A 4,660-nucleotide genomic window follows, 5' to 3' on the forward strand; every position below is an offset into this window, starting at 1 on the left:
TTTTTCCCCCTCTTTTCCCTCTTTTTTTCTTTTCCTCTCTTTTTCAAACTTGTGTCCAGGACTGACTTTCAGTTGATCGCATTGAGGGAGCTGCTCTGCTAGGTAGGAAACCCCCACCCAGAAGCAGGTCATCTAGGAATGATTTAGCACAAGGTTTCCCACGAGCCTGCCTTGCATGACTGGTGAGCGGGTGGCCACCTTTCTGGCCACACCCCGTGTCCCAGGACTAAGGGCTCTCTTCACTGGCCCCTGATCTCTACCCACCGCGGGATGCGCCATGCCACGTGGGATGGGGATGTATGTGGCGGCTCACCAGCTGTGGCGGCGGGGAACGCTAGAGGCTCCCGTGGTGCCAATAGTAGGAATATCAGTGATGAATTAAATTTTCATCCCAGAATCTGCCCTATGAAATTCATCATTAGACTAAAATCAAGGTTTTGGTGGGGCTGATATTCTCTTCTGACAGCTCTGGGGGAAAATCTGTTTCCTTGCCTTTTCCAGCTTCTAGAGGCTGCTGTCATTCTTTGGCTCATGGCCCCTTTTTCCATCGTCAAAGCCAGAGATGTTGCATCTCTCTCTGCTTTTCTTCCACAGTCACATCGCCCTCTGATGACTGCTGGGAAAGCTTATATGATTAAGGACCCGTGCAATTAGATTGTGTCCTAGACTACTCACATAGTCCAGGATAAGCTCCCTCTCTCAAGATCTTTAACTTAATCACATCTTTGAAGTCCCTTCTAGTACATAGGGTGACATATTAATAGATTCTGAGGATTAAAACATGGACATCTTTGTAAGCCATTATTTTGCCTAGCACACTAGCCCTTTCCAGGAAAAAGTTTGCCCACTCCTGATCAAAAAAAAAAAAAGTTGAGGAGTATCTAGTTGGAATTTAATGCCGTCTAATAGGAATGTTACTTCTTAGTCAAGAATTTGGCATTTCCATAATCCTTAGCTTCTCTCCCAATCTACCTAAAGTCATCCTGGCAAATGAGACATGTGTCAGGGCTACATTATTGACACTTAAGTGCTGTGGCAGAATTAAAGTACGGACAACCCCTTGTTGCTTTTCTCTTAGAAAATTTTCTCTTGTCTTCTCTGATTTTCCCAATGGACTTAAACATGCTTTTCAGCAACAAATTCTGTCTCAATCTCTCCCAACAGGCCAGCAAATCCTTACTCATCTTTCAGTATTCTGACAGACATTAGCATTTTCCAACTCAGCCAAAAATGACCTCACTGAGATCACATTATAAAGCCCTATTAAACACAATTGGCAATATAAAGCAATCAAGAGCTATCTTTCCCATATTTACTGACCATATTAGTAGTCTGTCAGCCTGTCTCTCTCCTCCTAGTGCATTTCCTTAGGAATCAAATATTTAGGAAGCACTGTTTGCCTCCCTTATCACTCTTGCTTTTCAGCAATCCTGTGAGATAATTATCTTATTTCTTCCCTTCTGAATTCCTAGATAATATACCTACCAGAGTGTTTGGTCCTAACTCTAATCCTCTGATTATCAGATCTCAAAATGGTATTTTGTCCCACTTCCTTGAAGCCTTTAGCACCTTAAGCTGAGAATTTACTGAAATCTCACTTTAAATATTTTCCTGAAGATCGCAGTCTTTACCCATTTTTTTCAATCAGTGTTTTTTGAATGACTTGCTAGGTCACCCTTCATGTATCATTTTTAAAAATTTTTCTCCTGAGAAGGAAAGTTATAAATCACAAAGGAAAATGACATGATTCTAATATTTAAGCTACCTGGTACTTATATATTTAATGGGATAGATAATAAATTTTAGAGCAAGTTTTTGAAATGCTGAAACACTAGGATTTCATGTTTTGTGTATATTTTAAAAGATGTCTAAGTGAATTTTTCAATCAAATCTATAAAAATAAATCCAAAATTCTTTGCTCTTATGTGCAATTAAATGAACATATCTTGAATTTAATGCAGCTATTTAAGTGTGCACAATATAAATATTTTGAATAAAAATTCCATACTAGGTTGGACAAGTCCTTGTTATCCTATAAGACAGCCTAAGAAATAGCAACTCCCAGGGAAATCACTAGTATGGGGCCAAAGGGGCCTCCTCTGCTTCAATATTTTGGCTGAAAATGTAGAAAGAATTCATACCAGTTCTGTACCTGACATGAGACTGCAAGGGATCCAAGATACCCAAGGGATATAGGTTCAACCCGGAAGTATCAGTTGGGAGGCTGTTGCCACAGCTGCAAGATGATGGTTGAGGGTAGCTAAAGGCTGTCACTAGTGAATTGCCTGCCAAAAGCCCCGAGTGACAAGGGCTTTGCTGAAAGTGTCTTTCATGGGGGGTGGGGTATGGGGTTGGGCAGATATGAGTACTGTGGATTCCAGGGGAAGATCCCCATCAAAGAAAGGAGTGTGGTGGAGCTGGGACTGGGAGGTACCAATCAGGAGCTGGCACGCAGGATTCAGCTGGAGAAAGCATTTGGAGATTAGTTGAATGAGAGCATCAAGGGAATGCCTGATCTAGATCAGAAATCCCAGGGCAAGATCAAGTCATTATTGCTGCATAGAACAAAGGGTCAAGGGGCCTGATTATGTGAAGGCCCTTCTAGAAGTCCCCCCCTTTTTTTTGGTTTTGGGGGGAGTGAGGAGATAATTAGGTTTATTTATTTGTTTATTTATTTATTATTATTTTTTAATGGAGGTACTGGGGATTGAACCCAGGACCTCATGCATGCTAAGCATGCAGTCTAACTCTAAGCTATACCCTCACCCCCCAGAAGCCCTTTTGGGGGCAGCCAGCTCTCCCCAGAATAGAGCCTTCAAGTGAAAGGATGTCCAGGATAAATGGCAGCATTTAGATTCTAACATGTTGGAGCACTGAAGTAAAATATTGAACAAGAATGAATGGAAAAATCTGCTTTCAGATCTAAAACAATAATATACAGAAATAAAGGATGGAGGAGACTTTGCCTAACAGTAGTCTGTATAAAAAGTCTAAGGAACTTCTGTTACTCAAAAGTTCAGAATTAGCCAGCAAGGGTTAAAAAGCTGTCCTCAGAACCTTAGCATTTACTTGGGGGTCTCACAAAATTTTCTTCAAATTAGTTTGGAAAATGCTGCATATTCTCTTGGGAATTGACAATGTTTTTTAGTTGGTTAAAGAAAGGCTCAGAAGAGTTCTGTAGTAAAAAGTCTTGATTAACTTTTTGTATTAATCAGGATGGGACAGGTTATACTGTAAGAACAAACATCCCTCACTTGTCAGTGGCTTAAAATAACAAAACTTTATTTCTTATTTTGCTATGAATCCCTCAGGGGTCAGTTGAGGCTCTGTTTCTTGTCATCATTGGACCTAGGCTGAAGGGGTGAGTCACTGTAGCAGAGGGAGAAGAGAATATGGAAAAATATGCACTTGCCCTTAAAGCTTCCACCCCATAGACAGTACATACCCCTTCTGCTCAGGTTCTATCAATCAAGGCAATTCACGTGGCCATTCATTATAGGGATGCAGTTTTGAACTAGATATGAAGGAGAATTTTCTGAAAATTTGAATAAAGACCCTCCGAACCATGTCCCATAAAGCCCTACAAGATCTGGCCCCTGTTTGCCACTCCAGCCAAATCTCATGCCATTCCTTCCTTCCTTGCTCAGTTCTAGGCATGCTCACCTTTCTAAGAGTGCCTACAACATGCCAGGTTCTTTTCTGCCACAGGGATTTTGCACTTTCTCTTCCCTTTGCCTGGAAGGCCCGTTCTTTACCTTTTGTATAGTTATCTCCTTTCCATCCTTCTGGACTCAGCTTTATTTTCTCCTCCACATGGAGGCTTTCTCTGACATTTCCTCTAAACTAATACCCACCACTTGTCACTTATTTTCTCTCATGCCACCCACATATTTCAGTCTTAGCATTAATTATAAGCTGTAATTTCTCTCTCTCTCTCTCTCTCTCTCTCTATTTTCTGACCCCATCCATATACAAGTTCCTTGTGGGCAGAAAACTTATCATTTTACTACTAAATCTCTAGCACCTTTACATACTAGGTGCTCAATACATGTTTACTGAGTGAACAATAGGTTCTTTTATGGTTCTTTTTTTCAAACATATAGAAGAGTATAGAGAGAATAGTATAATGAACTCTGACATCCCCATCACCAAGCTTCAGAAGTTTTCAACTCATGGCCAATCTTGCTTCATCTAGACCCCTAGCCAGTCCTCTCCTGAATTATTTTGAAGCAATGCAAGACGTCATATCACTATTATCTGCAAATAAATGTTTCAGTATGTATCTCTAAGAAATAAGGATTCTTTTAAAAAAATAACCACACTATGATTGTCACACCTTAAAATCTTATCAACACTAATGCTTAGAGCTGTCCATGAAGAGTACAGGATGCTTCAGAAAGAGCCTGGTTGGTTGATGAATATTTACTGAGCCCCTACTGTATGCCAGCCATAGATTTCGAAGTAAGTCTTACAGGCAAGGTCCTGGGAGCTAACATTCTGAGAAACGGACAACTGTCAGAAACGTGAGATGGGGCCTCCTCCACAGAGCTCCGCAGCAGGAGCTGTGTCTAAGTCATTCTGTGTGAACAGGGACATAAAGATGTCATGGAGAGGAGTTCTGCTTTACAGGGTAACTGGTCCATCTTAAAACTTACGGATT

General features: G+C 40.9%; 1 non-coding gene across 1 annotated transcript; it reads right to left on the reverse strand.

Moving 5' to 3' along the window:
* Positions 1 to 331: 331 nt before the first annotated feature.
* On the reverse strand, positions 332 to 437 carry LOC116151108 (small nucleolar RNA SNORD90). Its single transcript, XR_004134891.1, has one exon. It is a non-coding gene; the product is annotated as a small nucleolar RNA SNORD90 (small nucleolar RNA).
* Positions 438 to 4,660: the final 4,223 nt, after the last annotated feature.

This window comes from Camelus dromedarius, chromosome X (assembly GCF_036321535.1).
Source record: "Camelus dromedarius isolate mCamDro1 chromosome X, mCamDro1.pat, whole genome shotgun sequence".
NCBI classification, from domain to species: Eukaryota; Metazoa; Chordata; class Mammalia; order Artiodactyla; family Camelidae; genus Camelus; species Camelus dromedarius.